The following is a 25,404-nucleotide window of genomic DNA, read 5'->3' as shown; positions in this document are numbered from 1 at the left end:
CAAGGATTAGCCTCATGCAAGCATGGAGGCAAGGATTAGCCTCATGCAAATAGGGAGGCAAGGATTAGCCTCATGCAAATAGGGAGGCAAGGATTAGCCTCATGCAGATAGGGATGCAGGGATTAGCCTCATGCAATTATGGAGTCAAGGATTAGCCTCTTGCAGATAGAGTGGCAAGGATTAGCCTCATGCAGATAGAGAGGCAGGGATTAGCCTCATGCAATTATGGAGGCAAGGATTAGCCTCATGCAGGATGCGGGACAGGGCTTAGTCCTATGCAAAGAGCAAGAAGCGAATAAGAGTAGGATGTTTCTTAGCTGGGGATATATTTGGTGTCTGATATAGTGATCTTGTCACGTGCATATACTTGCGGATGTTATCGTTACGTCATATGTGCCTGCGTTCAAAGAAAAATTGTAAATTTTGTGAGGGGAGGTTGGTTCGTGCCTTCGTCCGCTGGCCTTGCTTTGCTCCGTTCTGGATGCCTTTTCGAGTTTCCCTGGGTAACACCTGACTGTTACGGAAAGAAAGTTTTTGAAAGATATGCAATCGTTGATAAAAATAGAGTCATTTAGAAACGTATTGAAATATCAAGTAATTTTAGATGAACTAGTGACTGTAACACATTTCAGAGACACTACAGCTTCTTTATGTAAGAATTTTGAGGGTCCTCCTCAAAATTCTGCCCCAGTTTGGTAGATGATCTTTTGACCATTTGTGGATAATAGACCTTGCTGAACCTTCTCAAAATTCTGCCCCAGTTTCTTAATCGATTTCTGACTGTCTGGCGTATGTTGGTGTTGGCTGGACTTGCTCCAGAATTTTGAGGGTCCTCCTAAAAAATCTGCCCCATTTTCTGATCTTGGGGGGAATGGAAATTTTGTTATGATATGATCGAACCCATAAGGCTGCCTACATATCCCCTCTTAAACGGGACTCAGGTCAAGAGTAGTTCAATTACATCAGATGAGGAATTGTAAATAATCTAAGCATAGTATCTCTTGACTGCGTCTAATTGATTAGTTTTGGCCAGATTTCTCCATCCATTTCTGCAAGTATGAGTGCTCCTCCTGTCAGCACCCTGTGAACCATGTAAGGGCCTTGCCAGTTGGGAGAGAATTTCCCTTTGGCTTCATCTTGATGTGGGAAGATCTTTTTCAGTACCAGCTGTCCCGGTCCAAATTGTCTCGGTTTGACCCTTTTGTTGAAAGCTGTGGACATTCTGTTCTGATAAAGCTGACCATGACACACTGCGTTCATCCTCTTTCCATCAATAAGGGCCAATTGTTCATAGCGGCTTCTTATCCATTCTGCATCGCTGAGTTCGGCTTCCTGTATAATCCTTAAGGAAGGAATTTCTACCTCGGCTGGGATGACAGCTTTGGTGCCATAAACCAACATGTAGGGAGTGGCTCCGGTTGACGTGCGAACTGTAGTGCGGTATCCCAATAGAGCAAAAGGTAGCTTCTCATGCCATTGCTTGTGGTTTTCTACCATCTTCTTAGTATCTTCTTGATGTTTTTGTTGGCGGCTTCTACGACTCCATTCATTTGAGGTCTATAGGCTGTGGAATTCTTGTGCTTGATTTTGAAAGTTTCACACATGGCTTTCATCAGGTCACTGTTGAGGTTGGCGGCGTTATCAATAACAATAGACTCGGGAACTCCGAATCGGCAAACAATACGGTCTTTGACAAAATCTGTGACGACTTTCTTGGTTACAGCTTTGTAAGATGCAGCTTCTACCCATTTTGTGAAGTAATCGATGGCTACCAGAATAAAAACTGTTTTCGTTTGAAGCAATGGGCTCAATCGAACCAATGACATCCATTCCCCAGGCGGCGAATGGCTAAGGCGAGCTTGTTGCGTTGAGCTAATTTGGGGCACTTATATCATATCAGCATGCACTTGACATTGGTAGCATTTGCGGACATACTGGATGCAGTCGGTCTCCATGGTCATCCAAAAGTAACAGGCCCTGAGTATCTTCTTGGCCAAGACAAAACCATTCATATACGGGCCGCAGGTACCAGCATGTATCTCCTCAAGTAGCTTCGAAGCTTATTTCGCGTCGACACATCTTAGCAACCCTAAATCAGGAGTTCTTCTGTACAAGTTTCCTCCGCAGTGGAAGAAGTGATTGGACAATCTCCGAAGTGTGCGTTTTTGAGTGGGGTTTGCATGTTCCGGATATTCTCCTTTCGCCAAATACTCCTTGATGTCATGGAACCAAGGCTTTCCATCTGTCTCTTCCTCGATGTGGGCACAATAAGCCAGTTGATTATGGATCCTCACCGGAATGGGATCAATATAATTCTTATCTGGATGCTGTATCATAGATGACAAAGTGGCCAATGCATTGGCAAACTCATTCTGAATTCTGGGTACATGCCGGAACTCTATCTTGGTGAACCTCTTTCTCAATTCCTGCACATGGTGCAGATATAGCAATATCTTGGAATTCTTGGTGGCCCACTCTCCTTGTACCTGGTGCACAAGCAAATCTGAATCCCCAATTACTAGCAGCTCCTGAATGTTCATGTCGACTTCCATGTTAAGTCCTAGTATGCAAGCTTCATACTCCACCATGTTGTTAGTGCAGGGAAATCTGAGTTTAGAAGATACCGGATAATGTTGACCTGTTTCTGATACCAAAACTGCTCCAATGCCTACCCCTTTGAAATTTGCAGCTCCATCAAAGAACATCCTCCAACCGTCATATGCTTCAGTAATGTCTTCTCTTACGAATGACACCTCTTCGTCAGGAAAATACGTTTTCAAGGGTTCGTATTCTCCTCCCACCGGATTCTCAGCAAGATGATCTGCCAATGCTTGTCCTTTGACCGCCTTTTGAGTTACGTAGACGATGTCGAAACCACTCAACAGTATCTGCCATTTGGCCAACTTTCCGGTCGGCATGGGCTTCTGAAATATATACTTCAAAGGATCCATCCTGGATATGAGGTATGTGGTATAGGCACAGAAGTAATGCCTTAACTTCTAGGTCGTCCAGGTCAAAGCACAGCAGGTGCGTTCAAGCAAAGAGTACCGTGCTTCGTAAGGTGTGAACTTCTTACTCAAGTAGTATATGGCTTGCTCCTTCCTTCCTGTCTCGTCGTGTTGTCCCAAAACGCATCCGAAGGCTCCGTCCAACACAGATAGATATAGTAACAAAGGCCATCCTAGTTTCGGCGGGACCAGAACTGGTGGTGTGGACAGGTACTCCTTGATCTTGTCAAAAGCTTTCTGACAATCTTCGGTCCAGCTTGTCTCGGCATCTTTCCTCAGCATCTTGAAGATGGGTTCACATATGACTGTGGACTGTGCTATGAAGCGGCTGATATAATTGAGACGCCCTAGGAAGCTCATCACGTCCTTTTTTATCCTAGGCGGCGGTAACTCCTGAATAGCCTTGACTTTAGACGGATCTAGCTCGATCCCTCGACGGCTGACAATAAATCCCAATAACTTTCCTGCGGGAACCTCGAATGCACACTTGGCGGGGTTTAGTTTCAAGTTGTAACTCCTGAGTTTGTCGAAGAATTTTCTCAAGTCTGCTATGTGGTCTTCGGCCCTCTTGGACTTGATGATGACGTCGTCCACATACACCTCTATCTCTTTGTGTATCATATCATGAAAGATGGTTGTCATGGCTCTCATGTAGGTAGCCCCAGCATTCTTTACACCAAATGGCATCATCTTGTAGCAGTACACTCCCCATGGTATGATAAAAGCTGTTTTCTCCGCATCCTCTTCGTCCATCCAGATCTGGTGATAACCCGCGAAGCAATCTACAAAAGATTGGAGTTCATGCTTGGCGCAATTATCGATCACGATGTGTATGTTCGGCAGTGGAAAGTCATCCTTGGGACTTGCTTTGTTTAGGTCCCGATAGTCAACACACACTCTGACCTTCCCATCTTTCTTCGCAACTGGCACAATGTTGGCTAACCAGGTTGGGTACTCAACCACCCTGAGAACTTTGGCTTTCATCTGCTTGGTAACTTCCTCCTTGATTTTCAGGCTCATATCTTGTTTGAATTTTCTGAGTTTCTGCTTCACCGGTGGGCACATTGGATTGGTAGGTAACTTGTGAGCCACTATGGACATGCTCAAACCTGTCATGTCATCATATGACCATGCAAAAATGTCCTCATACTCCTTAAGAAACGGATGTACTCTTCCTTCTCTGTTGGTGATAAATGAATGCTGATGCGGGTCTCCTTGGCGTCCCCCAAGTTTACTGCTTCGGTTTCGTCAAGATTGGACTTAGGCTTATTCTCAAAGTTTTCAACCTCCCTGACAACTTCCTCGGATATTTCATCTTCTTCATCTGAATCACTGACCTCATATTTCTTTGCCTCATTACATGTCACAGTCACCGGTTCATTAGGAAAGGTAATAATGACGATGTAGAAAGAAAATATGTAGAAAATAATAATGAATAATAAAGAGAAAATGCATTTGATTAAAATTAAACAACATCCAGACGAATACGGCTCGATGAATCGAGCATTTATTTGGAAACAAGCAAGTCTTTAAAACAAAGTTACTAAAAATTTTAAATGCCTAGAATGGCTACAAAAATAAAATCTGCCAAACTACCTAGGGACTCGGCGGGCCCGGGATGGTGTGGCGGTCCAGTTCCTGAGAACAACTCCCCTCTCCATAATCTAAATAGTGAGGCCTTCTTCCTCCTCCTCCTCAATTATTGCACTGCAGTCCATGTCTTCATCTTCCAAGAACAGATTCTTCAACCCAGCTAATGCTTCCTCTTCTGCAGTTCCCATATTGTATTAGCCTGGTGAAAGGCTTGATCCAGACGTGGCACTGGTTGCTCAAGAGGGTAGTACGGTCCATGCCATGGAGGAGACCAATCATTATACTCTTGCTATGTGTATTAATATCCGAGCCCAAAGGTAGTACCATGACCCATCAGCCGTATTGGTTTGGTGATGCATTGGAGATTCTTCCCAAGCCCTTTGCCGGGTTCATACCCAGACCATGCTAATATGCTCTCTATTTTACTACTCCACCATTTATCTTTCTCGACGGCATTGACACGTTCAATGTGATGATAGGTTTCCCCTCCTAGACTTCTTCTATTTCCAATAACTGGGATGGTTTGACTGGTGTAAATGGGGTTACTCCCACTTCCGTGAATGATCACCTCCTGACGATTCCATTCGAACTTTACGGCTTGATGTAGTGTGGATGCCACAGCCCCAGCGGCATGGATCCATGGTCGGCCTAACAGAAGATTGTATGAGGCCGACATATCGAGCACATGAAACTCGACGTCGATTTGTTCCCATCTGCAAACACAGGTTGATCTCCCTAATCGTGGCCCTTTAAGACCCATGGAAAGTTTTCACATTCATGCTTCCTGTCCGTATTTCATGGAAACATTTGTCCAATCTTTTTAGAGTGTCCAGCGGACAACTATTGAGGCTTGAACCTCCGTCAACCAAGACCCTGGCAATGAAGTAGTCTTCGCATCGCACTGTGATGTGGTTAAAACCCTCGGGAGGCAACTCATCCTCGTGGAAAGTGATTCTATGACTTTCTAACACCTGTCCTACCATATTAGACATCTCTCCGCTGGTGATGTTATTGGGCGCGTAGGCTTCGCTCAACACTTTCATCAAAGCGTTTTTGTGTGCTTCTGAATTTTGTAACAGTGACAGGATGGATATATGAGCTGGGGTTTTGTTTAAATGATCGATGACAGAATACTCCTTTGCTTGCACTTTCCTCCACAGGTCATCTGGTCCTGTTTCAATGACAGGCTTCTTGGTAGTGACATCCTTACTTGGTCCTCCCAGGTGCTCAGTTGTATAGATTCTCCCGGTCCTAGTCATTCCTTGTGCGGCGTTAGATTCCTCCATCTTTGCCTTTCCTTTGCGTCTAGCTTCGGCAACATAATCCCAAGGTATCACTTTTGAGTGAAAAGGAGGTATGGTTGATACTGTCACTGTGAACGGTGTGACCACTTCTACTTCAAACGGAACAGGGGTGGCCGCAGGTGGAGCCACCTCTACCTCAAATAGAACCGATGTGGCTACCTCAACCTCGATTGGTAACTGAGTCTGTACCATAATAGGGGTATGTGTGACTGAGGTTTTGAAGTCATCACCTTCTCGAATAAGCCCAATCGACCCCTCAGGGTCCCATTCTTCGTTCGTCTCTATCACATATATTCCACCACCGCAATGATCAGGGAGAGGGTTGTTGCAAACATTGGGTGTGGCCTCCTTTGCCTGTATAACTTTGTTGTCAATCAGTATCTGGATCTTGTCTTTCAATGCTCGGCACTCGTTAGTGGTGTGTCCCTTCATACCGGAATGGTATGCACAAGTTTTATTAGGATTGACCCATTGGGATGATTCTCTAGTGCCACAGCGGGAACAGGCGTGACGTAACCTGCGGCTTTCAATCTTTCATGCAGCTGGTCAATGGGTTCAGCGATGGCGGTGTATTGTCTGAGTGGCTTGCGGTCGAAATTGGGTATTGGTCTTGGATAATTTTGGCGAGTTGGAGGTGACTGGAAATGAGATGGTTAGGAGTTATAGGTATGATAGACAGTGGCTGGTTGGGAGTATCTGGGAGATGATTGTTGATATGTAGGTGGTGGTGCTTGGTATGTGGATGGAGGTGTTCGATAGTTAAGTGGAGATTTCGGGTCTTGAGCCATCATTACTGCCCCAACGTCTTTCTTCTTTGATATGCCGCCTGATTGCAATGCTTTATTTGGGGCCGGTAGTGCCTCAAAATTCGTTACCATCCCGCTCTTGATGCCTTCCTCAATCCTTTCCCCAAGCTTGATGATATTGGAGAATTTATGGTTTCAATAACCATCAACCTTTCGTAATACTGCGGGTCTTGTGCTCTGACGAAGAACTTGTTCATCTGTTCTTCGTCCAAAGATGGCCTGACCTTGGCCCTTCCGACCTCCAGCGGGTAGCATACTCGCGGAAAGTCTCAGTGGGTTTCTTCTTAAGATTCTGGATGCAGAAAACATCGGGTGCATTTTCTGTGTTGAACCTGAATCGGTCCATGAAATTTGATGCCATACCTACCCAGTTGGACGATTTCTTGGGATTCTGGCTAATGTACCAGGACAAAGCATCACCAGTAAGACTCCTCATGAAGAGTTTCATCCGGATCTTCTCATCCTTTCCGACCCCGACAAGCTTGTCGTAATATGTCCTTAGATGAACCTTAGGATCACCTGTGCCGTCGAACATCTCGAACTTAGGAGGTTTGTACCCCTCCGACAGTTCCACATCCGGCTGTATGCATAGGTCTTCATAGTTCAACCCTTCTATTCCTTTGCCGCCTTTGACACCCTGAACCCGGCTTGTCAATTTCTTGAGTTCTTCAGCCATGTTTTTAATGAGCTGGTCCTTCTCTGAGGATTCTGGTGCATAGGAAGTTGGCTGAGTGGAGTGAGGTATGGTCTCCACATATATAGGGTTGTTCTGATGAGTGCCAGGGACTTGGGTGTAGTGATGGTCATTGGTTAAGTTTTGAGGGCCAGGAATGGGTTGTGGTGTGTTTTGGGGAGTGTGGTAAGTAGAGGTTGGTGGGTACTGGATTGATTGGTGGTGGTGGTGTGGTGGAGTTGGTATGGGTAAGGGATTCAGATTTTGTGGTGGGGCTGTGTATTGATGTGGTGCAGGAGAATTTTGTGGATGTTGGTTTGGTGTGTTTTGGGGAGGTGCTAGGTTCTTTGTGTTCTGTTGATTGATGTCGGGGACATTCAAGGTAAGTGATAAATTCGCCAAGTTGCGAACCTGCTCTAGCTCTCCTTGTAGCTCCAGTATCTTTTGTTCCAATCTCAAGACTAGATCATTTGGTGCCGGAGTACTCCGACCGTCTGAAGTTTCTGCGTTCTCAACATTCTCCTTTCGAATACCACTTAAGTCGTCCATTTTTGCTTTTCCTTTGCCTTTTGTATTACTTGGAGGAGGAGGAGGTGGAGGGCCTCTAGATCTGGTGTGATATGCTGATGATGCCAGTATGAGCGAACCAACCTTAGGGGATGGGAATAAAGAATGAAAGGAAAACAAAAAGGTAAACAAGTCAGTAGGTGTTCTGAAATGTTTGCAGTATTTAAACACATATTGCGAGAATGTAAATTCGTGTCCTAATTTGGGAGCCTCGTTGTGCCCGAGGTAGGCCTAGCGACAAATAGATTTGGAGAACTTTAGATGCCAGTAAATGCCTCATTTCATAATATGAAAATAGACGAATCCCAAAACGACACTAAGATAATAGAAAAGTAAGTCACTATTGGCACTTGGCCTTATTACATTTAGGAAAGCAAATAAATCTAGTCTACTTGGTCCCAGAAGGACCTTCCCCAGATTCGATCTTCTTGACTCCATCATACAGGTTCCCCAGCTCGCGCAGACCCAGCAGCAGGTAGGCTCTAGCCAAATGTCCTCCTTCGCTTCCTTCAGCATTCTGGCAATCCTCAATCCTCTTTATGACTTTACCCTCCAGCTCCACTAATCCTCGCTCCAGATATTCCAACTTTCTGTTGGAAGTGACTGCCATTTCTTTCCATTCTTCGATCAACCTCACATTCCTCTCGTGTATTTCCCGGTGCTCATTCTCAGAGTCGTGGACCCTCTTGCGCAGCCTGTTGTACTTGACTTGAGCTTCAGCTTCTTCGTCTATGATTCTGTTCCCTCGACCGGCTCCTGGCATCACCATTCCTTTTAGATTGTCTTCTAACCATGCCGGGTAGAGAGGTTCGCACCCTGCATGATACCTGTCAGGCTCAATGGTGTTCTTTTCCACAATGATTTTGCAGTGCCACATGTGCTGGGCTTGGCACTTGTAAGGGACGTCGTCGTCTTGAAAGTCTGCTCTGAAATGACTCATCTTGGCAACCCTTGGTACAACCTGTTTCCTGCCTACTTGTCTCATAACTCGGATAGGGACGTAAGGGTATATCCATCTCAACCCAATCAGCACCAAGTGTGGAGCGTCCCTGGATCTGATGATAAATTTGTCTGTTGGGAACCATTCAAACATCCATTTCACTTGCTCCTCGGTCAGGTCGAAAAATTCCACCCACTCTTTGGCACTCTCCGGCTGAGCAAACCTGTCAGGAATGTAGGTCATCCGCTTAGGGTGATGGAAGGCAATATGGTCATTCCAATTCCTTCGCGGAAATTCTTGGCGATACTGGCCTTTTGAAGATGTTCTAGTAACCACAACTGCAGCAACAGGTTACTAACCCTCGAAATGCTGGACCCCTCTTTGGCAGCGCTCCAGAGCCCTGTAGATGTCGGCTATGATCATGGGGACTATGGTGTATGTTTGTCCATTGATCCCTTCCATCAAAGTCTTGGCGACCATGAAAAGTGAGAGAGATCTCGTCATGGTAGGTACGGAAGGACTTGCTATGGCCGTACCTCTCATACAGATACTCGAAAGGTATGTAAGATTCCTTCAGGCATCTTAAGTCAGCAATTTTCTTCAACCCCATCATCTTTAAGAACCCTTTACCAGTACGATTCTCCGGCACCAATAACCCGGGGCTATCCCAAGTCAATCCCACAAGCCCTCCAATTTCCTCTAGAAGTGGTGTCATTTCTATGTCGCCAAAACGAAACACAGACCTTTCACTATCCTAGAATAAAGTGGCAGCATCGATCAACCTCTTGTTTGGCTCAATGTCTAGCAGAGAAGGTAGATTGCCCAAGTACTTTCTTACGTGCTTGAGGAAAGGTCATCCCACCAATCTAGTAGCAATGGTGGGATGTTGCTAACCATACCGAATCTGGGGACCTCGTGCCTCATTTTCTGCAAAACAAAAGGGTTAGTCCCTTATCCCCCACCAGACTCGACTATTTATGCATTCATGATTATCATATTGGCATTTAGTTCTCCAAATTAAAGCACAAAATGTGGTTGTGTCCATTGGGATTATGGAAACCCCGGTGGACTTTTGGATAAGGCTTGTCCTAAGGATTATTATGTGGACAACATATTAATCCGGCTAGGTTCGACCATGATGCATGCACAATTTTGAACGAAGTAAGGTTACTATGGGGGTCTAGACTGGTACCCTCAAGCGGACAACTTGAGGGGGAAAGGCGCGGAACCGTCAACTGCACCGCTGATCGACTAGTTTTACCGCAAATAAGCCTTTTCGAATTTAAGGGTAATAAATTGGAAGATCGCAACCATTCATCAAGCGTTGCTATAGGATTGTGATACGCACGAGTGGAATATGATGTGGAGTAAATGCAACAATAACAGCATGTTATCAAGTATTTGCACGTAAGAAAATAATAAATACAGTATTTAAATAATTGAAAGACAGTTACAGAAGAAGAAAACAAAGAGACATATCAGTTTCAGGAAAATAAAGAAATCATAAATGCTTAAAAATAAATAGTTAAATTCAAATAAGGGGAAAGGGTACGTGGGATAGAGCATGCTTGGACTAACTTACAAAAAAAATAAGTTTGTTATGGTAAGAGCCTAATAATATCCCCAGCAGAGTCGCCATGCTGTCGCGCCCCCCTTTTTTCCTCCTCGCGGAGAAAGGTCCGGGTTTCGACATTCCATGGGGGAATCGACTTGTTTCCTTTCGGGAATTGGGTTTTTTGAAGAGTCGCCACCTAATGAATTATGGTGCGTTAGGGCACCTTGAGCAGTTAACTCATGGACTAGTTTGCGTTACCAGAGATTTAGGGTAAGGGCTCGAAATAACCTCGAGGAGAAGGTGTTAGGCACCCCTCGCGGTCCATAATTGTGGGTCCCGGCCGAACTTATATTCATGTAAATTAGTCCTTTTAACAAATAAACAATTTAAGCACGGACTTGCAGGTAAGGCATGTTTTGACATTCAAGTAATGAAACAAGGAAAAGGATTTGAACATGTTGCACATATATAAAGAAAAGTAAATTCATTTAAACCACGGGAGTTAGGAAGGGGGTCCTAGGTTGGTTAGCCTACAGGATCACCCCACGCAATGCCCGGTAATCACTCCTCAGTGAGGGGCTACACGTGACATTAGCGCGTAGTCTTCATATCCTTACTACCCAATTCCCTCCCCTTGGTCATGGCCTAAAGCGTTCTATTAACCTTGAAAATGTCCTACGCATGCACTACTCGTCCCTTCCTCGTGGCCCTGGAGGTAGTTTAGGACCTCTAGTTTTAGGTAGTTCTAGACCATCCTAAGGTATTTAAAAGAGAAAAGTCTAAGCGCCAATCAAAACAATTAGGACTGCACATAAAGAAGGAACATATAATGGCTCACATTTTACCTCTACAAGCAGAGTAAATAAATGCACGTCTTAAACAATTGTTTCAGGTATTTAATAAAACTTGGAACATGATATCTAGAGGAGCTAACAGTATACAGTAACGAATTAGGATCAAGTGTCGAAGACCTATTAGCTTGCCTACTGATCTTAAACCTGAGAATCTTTAGGCAGTAAACACAAGCAAAACCGTTTTCCCCGTTTTATAAAGATTCATCACCTAAGGCTTGCCTAGGCGTGGGATCATGCATGATAATTACCAGGATCATTACAGTTCAGAAGCCATTTTACCATGAGAGCATGCTGTTTTAGTTGATACGAATCTGAGAATGCAGAGATTATTGCCAGTTTTATTCAGAAAACATCACAATATGAGGGTATTTTTATTAGCTTTTCACGAATCAGTGACTAATTAGGCGTCTTAAACAAAATGCAAACGGGATCGTAGAACATGGTATCTAACATGCATATGCAAATGGCAGGATGGTTAAGAAACAGAATCCCTAAGGCATGATTTCTAAATGCACACAAGAAATGCAGAATTATTGAAATATGACTTCTGAATGCACAAGAGTAACAACTTTTATGCTAATGTTGTTATTGTCTTAGGAGCAGGATTTCTAAGTGATAGACATAAAATATAGATTAGTGACGGATGAGATGCTGAAATAGTAGACATGAAATCCTAGGAACATGATATCAAGTGCATATTTCGCATGATTTGGATGAGTGTACAGAGCCTAAAATATGGATTCTAATGCAGATATAAAGAATGTAAAGCCTATGACATGCTTTCTACCCCAGCGATATTAATAGGATTATATAGCTACCCCTCCGTTTCACTAGCTATCCCCAACATCTGTTTACAAATAACTATTACAGACCAACTGAATAAATTACCTAAACAAAAGAAGAAAAAGAAGTTAACTATAGGGATCCTGAAGCAGGCCCAAGTGTATCCTGAAGATACCAGATTCTCCATAGCCTCAAATGCCCAGATGCCATAGCCAATTTCATGTCCAGGTGTGTCAAAGTTCCGAAAGGACCTCAAGGATCCCGGGCAGTGCTCACAGCCAGACTTCATAACCAAAACTGAGTAAGTGCAGTGTGGAAGGGCCAGCCCCAGTGCATCAGAGTTCAGAGGGATCTCACAGGGATCCCAAGGCAGTCACACACTGGAAGGGAAGAACCTAGGGACTTATGAGTGGAGTGAGAGTGCTTGGCATAGTTGAAAGAGTTTAATAGAGAGGTCTTAAGACTGAAAAGAACCTTTTAAAAACCATTAGTACTGAAACGGTTTGAGGAGAGTACCAAAACAACAGACAATCAGTTGGTCATAAAAACATCCAGGTTTAGAAAATACTTAACAAACAGATCTCTCATGGGGATAAAGGGATTGGGGCACATAAGAGTCACATTGGGGTGCATGCATAAGGTATAGGGGAAGCACGTAGTTACAAAACTGCATAAAACACTTAGGGTCTTAGAGACTTAACAGGCTGAATATGGACAGTAAGTAGCTAAGACATAGATCATAGTTGTGATACAGGAAGCATGACATGTCTTGAACAGGATTAAACATGCTAAAAAATAAATAAATAAAAAGTAATCAGGGAAGAGTGCAGAATATAAAGCACACATTGAATAGGACAGAGTCTAGACATGCTGAGCAAAGAAGTAAGCAAAAATACAAGTTGAATTCATAACTGATGAACTAGTGCAGGAATGAAACATATAGGTTTTGGATTTCAAAACTTAACAGAGAGACATACCAGTTGAAGAAAAGGTGCAGAATATAAAGCAAACAAAGTTCCAATATCTAGCCTTGGCTTTCAGCCGGCTAGATCAGTAAGTATCACAAGTAGCAGAAGAGAAAGAGAACTTTAGAATGTAAGGAGTAGTGATTTTTGAACTAATTTTCGTTGTTTTGAACTTAAAGTAAGAGGGGGGTTTATATAGTAATCCAAAAATTAACAAATAAAGTAAGAGATCAATTAAGTAGCAAATCAGGGAAGTCACACGTAAATCAGCAAGTCTTTCCCTTAATCAAGGGACAATTAAATCAACGGTAAAAGCATGCTAAGTATTTAAGGAAAAGAATCAAGTAAGGTTTGGTATAAAGTAGGTAATTAGGGGTAAATGAACAGAAGTTTTAATTAAGGAAATAAATCAGTAAGAATCGGCAAAATACAAACAAGGCAAGGAAAAAAAATAATTAAGGCAAGCAATTCAATCAAATCGAGTAGAGAGGTAAGAATCGAAAGTTTAAGGGAAAGTGTTCAAATCAAACCAAGAAACAAGGGATTCAGAATAATCAAAGAGAAAGTCATGAAAGAGTCAGCATGTTTAGCATATAAAATAAGGTAGAACAGGAATAGTCAGGATTCCATATAACTTTACCAAAACAAATAGTTAAAACGACAATGATTCAAGGAGAATGTTACAGGTCTTAATACGAATAGTCAAGATGAACACAAGCATATAGAACCAGTGAAAGGATTTAACTAAGAAATTCAGTATAAGCATATTAGGACAAGAAGATCACGAGAAATCACAAGAACCCAAAGCAAGAACATAATCGGATGTACCAATACTCAGAAACCAAACGAAGAACCCCAAAAAATTAGGGTTTTCAGTACAAGCGAGTTAAGGTTGTAGCAGACTTACAAAATCAGTCAAAAATATATGAGAAGCAGAAGATTAAACACAAAAAGTCATCAAACAATTTGTAAAAAGAAATTCCGGAAACCCTAGTTTAGGAAAAGATGAAAATCACTTGAAAAATCACGGCCGCAGATTAAAGATTTTTGGACCGAATTCGGGTATTGGGTTTGGGCTGGTAAATTTAATTGGGATCGGGCGTTATTGGGTTAGCGTTGGGGTGAAATGGAAAATAAAATAGGCTAGAAATTTTTAAATAGCCATTTTAATAGTCATATAATTTAAAAATAATAAATGGATTTCCAAAAAAAAATTTGTAGCACTAAAATGAGTTTATCAAATTAGTTAAAGTTTTAAAAATATAAAAAGACCATTATGCATCAATAATGTAATAATGCTGCTTAGTTAGGGCTATTATTAGCAAAGATCGTACAATTTTAGCCTAAAAGAATAAATATAATCACAAAAAAATGCACTGAAAATTTAAACACTAATTTTAGCATAAGTAAAGTAATTTAGATGACTTAATTCATCAACAAAGTAATTTGAAGAATAATTATGATATTTATAAATAAAAAAGAGAAGAAATAAATTGAATTTTGAGCTCTAAAAATTATAGAAAAAAATTATAAAATGCTCTTTCTGCCATGCTTATAACTGGCATATGTACTATTTTGAAAGTATATATAGTATATATCACAACCATATCGTACCAAAATAAAAGCAGCTCCGGAAAGTGGGAGCACGCCAACTCCCGCTGATCAGATCCTAAGAAGGGGGACCGGTCAGTTACCCACCCTGCACTTGCGAGACATGAAAACGCAGCCCCGTGAAAAAGGGCGTCAGTACGAAAAATGACTACTGAGTATGTAAGGCATGAAACAGTACGTAAATGACATAGATGAAAACATGGAATAAGAAATCCATCTGTAAATCTGAATAACTTTGTTAAATTCTGATAATATTATAATGTTCATGCACGATGCTTATAAATGCGTGTCATGCATAGCATGGTGTACATAATCATCATCATAGCCACTAAGGCATCCCATCATATCTCTCGCCACTGCTGGGCAACATCATCAACATTTATACAGCTTGATAGGTGGCTGGTGATATAACGCCGTAACCTTTTCCCATATCCCATATACATATGTACGCGTATATAACGCCATTTGGTCATGGGTCAATGCATATGTATAAATGGGAGAAATGCATGAAAAATACGTAATAATCTCAATATTTCTTCCGGATAAACTTTTTCAACTGCGTATTATTCTGAGACCCATGAACAGAAGATAATAATAATTCACATGGGGAATCAAGAATATAGACACCCCCAGTATTTCTATGAATAGAGTAATTTATGAAAACTGTGCGTTTGCTCGTTTCTTCTGTATAATTTGAACCATGGCAAAAGAAAGAAGGGATGGCCTTAACATACCTGGGGTAAGGAAAACTCCGTATAATATTCTTGGCGAAGATTGCACCGTACTCTTGTTAAAACCGCAAAATTCGGATGGAATTAAGCTTCTGCTTCTTTGAAGTATGAAATGAAGCTTCTGCTTCTGTGAAGTATTTTGAACGAAAAAATGGACCTTTTGTTCTCTGAAGTATCTTGAATTATAAGGAATGGATCATGTGTTTTGGTTTATCATTCTTAACGTTAGGTTCTTCTTCTTGTCCAAAATGGAATGGACAAGGTTTTATATTAAACATTACTTGGATGTTTTAATTGTCCAAGATAAGACACCTATACATGGAATGACTTATGTGTCATTCCTTTACTTGTTTCTGCGACGTTACTTTTCTTGGGGGGTTTAATCTTATCTCATTTTTTTAATAATTAACTAGGTAATGTCCCGCTACCCGATAATTAACCAATTATCCGCATAATTAAAAATTATCTCAAATTACCTAAAAATACTACTCATTTTTAATATACTTTATATTCATACTATCACGGCCATATAGTACCTTGTATAATACTAGTCCACAATTATCGGGTATTATCGCTCGACCCGTATTTTATCCCAAATTGGCCACTTTCAGCGAAACTCGTTTTCTTTAATTCGTGTACCCTTTATCCTTTATGACACTTACTTATTGCTTGTTATAAATAGTGTAAATACGTTAACCTCAAGATAATCTCATCCCCGAGTCTACGTCAATTAATTGAAGACGAAACTTTTAACGTACGAAAATGCGAGATGTAACACCTCCCGTGATCAAAGGCGTGGATATTCATAACAAACACTGGAAGCCAAGTGCAGCACCTTTGCCAATTCCCAAAAAGTTTAAAATGCCTGATATTCCCAAATATTATGGAACGTCTGACCATCGGGATCACGTAACCGCATTCACTACCGGTGTGAAAGGCAATGATTTAACCAAGCAGGAGATTGAATCAGTTTTGGTTAACAAGTTTGGCGAAACACTCATAAAAGGAGCATTAACATGGTATTCTCTCTTACCTGAAAATTCCATTGATTCTTTTGCTGAGCTTGCAGATTCATTTATAAAAGCACATTCGGGGCTCAAAAAGTTGAAAAAGGGATGGAAGACATCTTCAAGGTTAAACAAGGGAGTACAAAATTGCTTCCAACGAGAGAGGATGTTGTTGCCACGAGTACCTGATAACTGAGCGGCTATGGCATTCGCAAACAACTTGAACAAGAAAAGGTTAGAAGCCACGAGGAGGTTGAAAGAAAGTTTGCGAGAATTTCGTGCAACAACTTGGAACGATGTGTACAATAGATGCAGTATGAAGCTGCAGATAGAAGAAGATACGGACGCACAACCAAGGGCTGAAGAAAGACCAGGTTCGAGACGCTCAGAATCAGAAAGAAGATCCAGTAAAAACATGTACGAGGCATACATGGGACCCACGGGGCGAGACTCTCGATCTAAACAAGAGAATGCGCGATTTGATTCAAGATCAAGAAAAAGATGCGAGTTCTTCATCTAGGTTCAAAAAGGAGCGGGATTCCCGAAGCAATGACTCAAGTACACAAGCAAGAATAGGGGATTATAACTTTAACATTAGCACCTCCGAACTGGTGGCTGTTTTAAGAAGTATGGGAGGTGACGAAAAAAATGAGATCAGATCCAAACAAAGAAACCCAAATTTTTTGTGCGAGTTTCATAATGATCATGGCCATAGAACAGCAGATTGCAGGCTTTTGCTAGGAGAAGTCAAACATTTATTAAAGCAAAGCTATCTTACCGATATGTTCAGTGAGAAAGGGAGACAATCATACATGAAGAATAGATAAGAACCCCCAAAACCTCCATCACCAAAGAGAACAGTCAACGTCATAACCGGATGAGATGAGATTAATGGAGTAACATACACAGCCGCGAAAAAGACATCAAAGGTTACTGTCACTTACAAAAAGCGAGTCCGCCAAGTCTTCGATGACGACAATATAACATTTGACGATGAAGACGCAGACGGCTTGATGATTCCTCACAACGATGCACTGGTAATATCTCTACTTGTACATGATACTAATATAAAACGAGTTTTGATTGATCTAGGTAGCTCAGTGAACATTATTTTGATGAGGGTAGTAAATAAAATGCAAGCCAATGATAAGGTCATACCAAAGGCATGGTCTTTGTTTGGGTTTGATAAATCAAGTGTTGTTGCGATAGGGGAAGTTTTACTTGCCACATTTTCAGAAGGGGTCATCAAAGATAAGAAGTTCTATCACGGACATGGCCTATAATATAATCATGGTAAGACATTCATGATATGGATGTTGTCCCATCCACACTGCATAGTCTGCCACCTCTCCTACTCCTAGTAGGGGAAGTCGAAGGAGCAAGGTCGTCAATGATTACAACTTTACGAGGATCGGGTGTTGAAGAAGACATGTTTAACAAAGAAAATATAGAGGAAAGATAGAAGAATACGATGGAAGGTTAAGGATATGAATATAGCGGAGAAGGAGAAGGATTTCAAAAAATCAAGTGAGATGAGGTATTTATAAGGAGAGGCAACCGTCATCAAAGTTGATCATTATGAAGTGTCATAATGGAACGGTCACTTTGTGACTGATGCAGCCGCAGAAAAACCCTAAAAAGCGCTGAGAAACTGCAGAACCAATCAAGTTAATCCACGTGGCATAGGCATTAAGTGGATGTGACACACGTCGCGTCGGTTCTGAAAAGGGCATAATGATACTTGAGAAATGATGGTAAGGAATTCTCGCCATAAATACATACCTCTTCCCGAATATTCAGTTGAGAATATTCAGAAAGTGGAGGGACTTTCTGTATTAGTGGAAAAAGGCATGACAGGTGGATTATCATCAAGGTGACAAGGCATGATACGTGGACTATCAATATAGTGACAAGTGGCGTTCTCAATTAGACGAGTTAAAGAATGCAAAAAGACATGGGAGGAACACCCGCGGGATTACACTGAGAAAAGGACCAGACTTGACAGCTGTAAGAGGAGAAATAGGAGCGGAATGAGCAAAGACTGTTAAGAAGGGAAGATGCATGAACCTGTCATAAATAAGGAAGGAAAAATAACATATAATTATGGTTATGAGAAATCCTCGGCCATAAATACTTTTGTTACAAATATATATGATAACGGATAATTAAGACAATTAATGCCATTCGTGAGCCCAAATTAAGTAAGGGAACCGTTATAATTGTATGCTTCTATATAAGGGCTGAGACCTCATTTGTAATATCATCTGATTTTGTTATGGATCCAATATCCACGACCCAATACAGAATAGCAGATTGATATATTGATACTGATAATAAATGAATTACACTGAAAAGTAACAATAACTAAGTAACAGAAAGAAAGGGGATGGGAGAGACAGAGCCCCAGAGAGAAATAGTGGAGGGAGAGAGAGACCAGAGAGGGGAAGTTTCTACAAAATTCAGCCTAACCTCTCCATGCTAAGGCCTAGTCCCTATTAATCGATTCGTGATTGCACTTCTTGGACCCGGATCCCAAATTAACCTTTTCGAAGGCCTTGTGGCCCTGTGGCTTCTTCTCGGCCCAATAGTTCTTCTTGGCCCAATATCTTGGTTCATAACAAATTTCTATTAAAATATACGCAATCATTCTTTACTTTATTCGCCAAGTTCTAACCGCAATTTTGGGAGTGTTTGTCAATCTATTTCATATTTTCTTTGTCAAGTGTTTCCATTCCTTGCTTTATTCTTTAAATTATTAGGAAAGTGAAGTAAATCTTGGTTATCAAAAACCGATCTTTTTTAATATTGACTTTGACCGAGAGATTTATTTCTGGGTTAAACACTATAATTGTTATTGCAACCAACAATTCAGTCATATTTTCAATTATGGATTCAAATGAAGGAGTGGTCACGGGAGGATGCTGGATGCGCATGCAAGACGAGCAGAAAGTGCTAATGTATATTGTTGGGTAAGTCTAGAAAGTGGGCTCCTATCACATGACAATTAGATTTGGGTAGGGGGAGCTGCCGTGACCGAAAGATGATCAGTTGAATATTTAAAAAAATTATATTGTGTGCATATATTAAATATTACTCCTAGCGAAGGATGATCGGTTGAATATCCTTTGCTAAAAACAAAAGTTAAATACTTTTTATGCATATATGGTAAATCTTAGCGAAAACTTCTCTCTACCCAAAACTTATAAATATGAAATAGTATATTTAGCAAGAGAACAGATTGAGTTTTTTTTTTGGAGGCAAAAGTAGCCCCCACACAAGAAGCAGAAGAATATACTACAAATATGAGGCAGAGAAAAATTGTGCTATTCAAATTTCGTGATGTGTCATAAGACCTCTACCTCCGCATGGTTCTAGTTTTAGATTTTAACCTTTTTATTATATTGTATATAGTTAGTTTCATGTGCCAGTAATACAAATGAGGGTAATACATACGGTTAGAAATTGTTTAAATAAAATTAAATATTTTAAACTAGAAGTTGTGTCTTTTATGAAAGGGTGTGACCTTTCAAATATTGTAATTACTCTTGTCTATTTAAAGACATCTGGTTTTATATTTTGAATGAGTTCTAACGTTATATTTGCCCAGAAAACTTCTCTCCATTTTCACCATTGTTTACGTTCTCTTCCTAGTCCAAAATGATCAACTTTTAGTTCTTGATTTCCTAGACGAAGTTCTTCTTTATTTACTTAGCGCAGAAATTCAAAGGCTTGTCATATCCCATATACAATCCCATAGCAATCTCGTTGAGGAGAGGGAGCACATATCACTTTTAGGAAAGCGTTTGTACGTGTTTCAAGCCTTTTATACTTTCAAGCCTTAATCTTATATTCTTCTTCATTTATATAGTTTCCACCACATACTATGATGGTATTACATACTACGAGGGAGATGATGAATAGAGCAGTGGAATATGACGAGCTTTTTGGTATGCAAGAACATGATACAGAACTTGAAGACAGAAGAGTGTATTGGAGACTTATTGGGAGACTCTTGTATTTGGCAATCACAAGGCCGGACATTTGATTTGTAGTCCAAGTTCTCAGTCAGTTTATGAATGCACCAAAACAGTCCCATTATGATGCAGCATTGAGGGTAGTCATGAGATATATCAAGAATTGTCCAGGACAAGATTTGTTGATGAGTAGTAGACAGAGTAGGAAGTTAACTGCATTTTGTGATGCAGACTGGGCATCCTGCTCAGTGACTAGAAAGTTAGTTACAGGTTTCTATGTAAAACATGGAGACTCCATGATCTCATGAAAATCAAAGAAACAGAGTACAGTTTCAAGAAGCTCAGCAGAGGCTTGAGTACAGAAGCATGGCCACCACTATGGCTGAGTTAACTTGGATACATGGCCTGCTAGAGGAATTAGGAATGCAAGTTGATTTACATATAGAATTGTACTATGACAACAAAGTAGCCCTATAGATTGCTTCATGTATCACGAGCGCACAAAGCACCTAGAGATTGATTGCCACTTTATCTGAGAAAAGCTACAACCTTGTATGATTAAAACAACATATGTACTCAGTAAGGATTAAATTGCAGATATACTAACCAAGGCACTTGGAAAACATCTACATAGTGAGATGGTTTGCAAGTTGGGGATGATTAACATTTTTTTCATCACCCAACTTGAGGAGGAGTGTTGAAAAGAGCAGTAATAGCAATACTTGTACATAGGTTGTGGGAGTTGTACATGTCACTTAGAGTTAGTTAGATTTAGGTGTATGGTTAGTTGAGTAGTTAAGCTAATTAATTATATTGAGTGAGTAGGCAGTATAAATAAGGATAGATATACATGTCTATAGTTAGGCTTTTATTTTCTCAATATCAAAACAAAGAGCCTATCTTGTTGAACCCTATCACCTCTTAGAAGCACTCAAAGTATAACGGATATGGAAAAATATAAGTGTGGGGTGGTTGGTTGGGCTGTTAAGTAGAATTAAAGGGACAAAAAGAAAAAGTGCACTGGTTGATAAACAATATTAGAGGCCACTAAAAAAAAAGAGAAGCATCAAAGTGGTGGCAGCTATTAAAAGAAAAAGTGTGCTTAAGAATAATGTAATGGTGGAAAGAAGGTGTGATAAAGTTAAGAGCTTAAAAGTACACAATGTGGTGGAGTGCTTAGGGAGGTGTAGTCACTATACCCAGATATATCCTACCCGCCCCGCAACTAACATTACAACCAAATAAAGTCCTATTTGATTCTAGACCGAATGAGCTCGATTAGTCGAGTATTACACTACGGGCAAGCCTATGGTGTGTTATTTGTGGCATAAGAATTTGTTCTGAGGGTGAGTAAAATGTTGTATTCGAATTCCTCAGTGTGTGGTTTGTAAACGATATAATTCTCTTTTGTAGTGAGTAGGCACATGATTCTTTAAGGGAAAGTAAGTCTGGACCTCTGACTGAGAGTAGGAGAGTTGTTTAGGGGCATTGCGTGGCTAGAAAGGAGTCCACTCTTGAGGCGAGGAGGTTGCACTGAAGTAGTCTATCCATGTGAACTATTCTTGGTATAGGGAGTAGGGAAGTGACCCAATGATGATTAGGCCTATAGAGTTTGGTTTGTTGCTAGAGGACTAGCAACGATTTAAGTGTGGGGTGTTGATAATAGGCTATATAGACGCTATTTACACTCCAAATGTACCATACTTTATTGTTGNACAATTAATGTTTACCCAACTCCCACTCCTCTCACCCTCTACTAGAACCAGGTATGTCAAGCTTCCCTCTCTCTTCTCTTGTATTTTTGTTTTAGTATTTTGCAAGTTTATTGCTTTAATTGTTGTAGTATTTCTTGTAGATTTTTCTTTCTTTTGATTTTCTTTTCTGCTTTTTAGTGGGTTATGTACACAATGTTGTAGAGAAGAGTGTAATTTTGTTGGGTAAACATTAATTGTGGTGGGGTGTAATGGTAAGTGAGAATGGTTGATGTGGAGGGATGAGTTTATGTTTCCAGGGGGCTAGGTATGATAGCATAGAACCCTTGCTCACAAGGTGTTTGTGAATTTGCCCCAGTGGAGTTGTAATGGCTAATGTGACCATAGGATGATGAAGTCTGAGTAACCACCCCGGGTTCACACAACTCAAACCCTCACTAATAGGAGGCTCTATTTTTGGCAGGTACAATGCAACAATCCAGGAAGAGACGTACCACAGGGTCCTCCGCTAGTGGACCGGGCAGCTCTTCTAGAGCTCGGGGTCAAGCTAGTGCGGAACAGTTTGACCGCGCTAGGTTTGTCTCCAAACCAGCTGAGAACCGGTATAATGCCAAGGCGTCCAAGAAATTATTACCTGAAGTCCATATTGATCGGCAAACCTTGCAAGTGGAATGCCCAAATATCTTTGCAGAGTTGAGGAGGTGTCAGCTAGACATCCTCTTTGATGAACCAGAGGAGGTGAATGTAGTAATGGTACGGGAGTTCTATGCGAACTGCCCGGAGCATGTCAATGGGGTGGTCACAGTACGAAACACCCGGGTAAATGCGTCACTTGAGGCCATCCGTCGAGTGTACTGGCTGCCAGAATTCACTGGGGATACAGATCATTACCTTGTTTATCGCCACCCAAATGTCTGGTGGGCACAGATTCTTGAAATAATATGTATGCCAGACAGGGAGTATATATGCATAAAGCACCGGATCACACTGAACTCCCAGTCTCTCAATTGGAGGCTAAGTGTTGGCTCACAATTGTCAACAACCGGTTGCTGCCCTCCAGCAACACTACCGATGTCAATGGGCCACGAGCAGCAGCTATCTACTATTTTATGACCCACCATGATTTTGATGTCGCCAAGCTCCTTCATGATGAGATGTTCATCCGCTCCCTAGAAGTACTCAAGGGGTTTTACTTCCCCTCTCTGGTTACCAAGCTGTGCTGTGCTGCACGAGTCCCTGAAAATCCCAGAGTAGATGGGAAATTGCCATTGAAAGCGCCATTTCGGGCTAGCAAAATCACAATTGAGGGAGAGCCGGTAGTGGTGGTTAATGACGATGATGATGCTGAGGACGCTGCCGCCCCACCACAGCCAAGAGCGGATGAGGCGGGCCCATCCCAAGCCCGCCGAAGTACCCGCTTGACAGCCTTGGAGCAAGAAATGGCTGGCCTTCGCACTTCGGTCACTGACCTGGGCACCAGAGTTGACAATTTGACTACTCAACATGCCAAGTCGGAGAAAAGGATCATGGGCTGGCTCCGGGCACTAGGACGAGTGTGTCACCTCGATCCAAGCACTGTATCCGATAAGGATTGAGCATCAGGGAAGTCCCCTTACCTTACTCTGCTGTCTTTTCATTGACATGGGGACATGCCAAAGCGTTAAGTGTGGGGTGGGGGATGGTTGTTGTTGTAAAAATTGTATAACTTTGTATGGTGTTGTTTTGTTGTTTGGTATTGTTGGTTTATGTTAGTTAAATTCGACTTGGACCAAAGACGGACACCTCTCGACGGGTCTCTTGAGGGACATAAGTCGGAAAAAAAAAGATTTTCGTTTGATTAGGTAGTGTATCAACTCCCCCTTGGTTTTTCTTTAGACCACGGTTCTTTTCAAAGGGTTTCTATTTGAACCGGGTGTAGTTAGTTTTTCCTTTTTGAGTTTAGAAAGTCTTGGGCGAGAAATGGAAATAGGGACCCTTAACTCTATGGTACATTGAATAAGACCGCTTTAGTGTGACACTTAGGCTCTTTAGTTGACTCAAAGAAGGCCTTAAATTGTGTGTCCCTGAATGGCTCAAGTACTTAGAACGGAGTGTCTGATGATCCTAACTAAATTGAGTCATGTGCCATGTGTGAGTGAGGTTTTCTGTATTCTGTGTTAACATTCAATGCCTAGAACTTGCCCTGTGTGTGTGCAAAGCGAAATGGTAGCCTTGTTTGGTCTAGAAAGTGATATAGGCGTTTCTTTGCTTAACCCTTCTATGTATGCTCGTTCCCACCTAAATGTGTATACCCTAGTCAACCCCGTTGAGCCTGTAGGCCTGTTTTTCAAGGCAACCACATTACAAGCCTAACCTGAGTTTAAATAGCCTATCTTGTTGAACCCTATCACCTCTTAGAAGCACTCAAAGTGTAACGGATATGGAAAAATATAAGTGTGGGGTGGTTGGTTGGGCTGTTAAGTGGAATTAAGGGGACAAAAAGAAAAAGTGCACTGGTTGATAAACAATATTAGAGGCCACCAGAAAAAAAAAGAGAGAAGCATCAAAGTGGTGGCAGCTATTAAAAGAAAAAGTGTGCTTAAGAAAAATAAAATAAAATAAGGGGTTAACACAATAATGTAATGGTGGAAGGAAGGTGTGATAAAGTTAAGAGTTTAAAAGTACACAATGTGGTGGAGTGCTTAGGGAGGTGTAGTCACTATACCCAGATGTATCCTACCCGTCCCGCAACCAACATTACAACCAAATAGAGTCCTACTTGATTCTAGACCGAATGAGCTCGATTAGTCGAGTATTACACTACGGGCAAGCCTATGGTGTGTTGTTTGTGGCATAAGAATTTGTTCTGAGGGTGAGTAAAATGTTGTATTCGAATTCCTCAGTGTGTGGTTTGTAAACGATATAATTCTCTTTTGTAGTGAGTAGGCACATGATTCTTTAAGGGAAAGTAAGTCTGGACCTCTGACTGAGAGTAGGAGAGTTGTTTAGGGGCATTGCGTGGCTAGAAAGGAGTCCACTCTTGAGGCGAGGAGGTTGCACTGAAGTAGTCTATCCATGTGAACTATTCTTGGTATAGGGAGTAGGGAAGTGACCCAATGATGATTAGGCCTATAGAGTTTGGTTTGTTGCTAGAGGACTAGCAACGGTTAAGTGTGAGGTGTTGATAATAGGCTATATAGACGCTATTTACACTCCAAATGTACCATACTTTATTGTTGTTTTAAAGGCTAAATCAAAACAAAATACTCTAATTGGTGTTCTTTTGCTTTGCAGGGACTAATCCAAGTTAGGAAGAGACTATGGAGTGTTTTGGAGTCAATA

The sequence above is a fragment of the Nicotiana attenuata genome, unplaced genomic scaffold (assembly GCF_001879085.1).
Source record: "Nicotiana attenuata strain UT unplaced genomic scaffold, NIATTr2, whole genome shotgun sequence".
In the NCBI taxonomy this organism is placed as follows: Eukaryota; Viridiplantae; Streptophyta; class Magnoliopsida; order Solanales; family Solanaceae; genus Nicotiana; species Nicotiana attenuata.
This window is presented reverse-complemented; position numbering follows the sequence as displayed.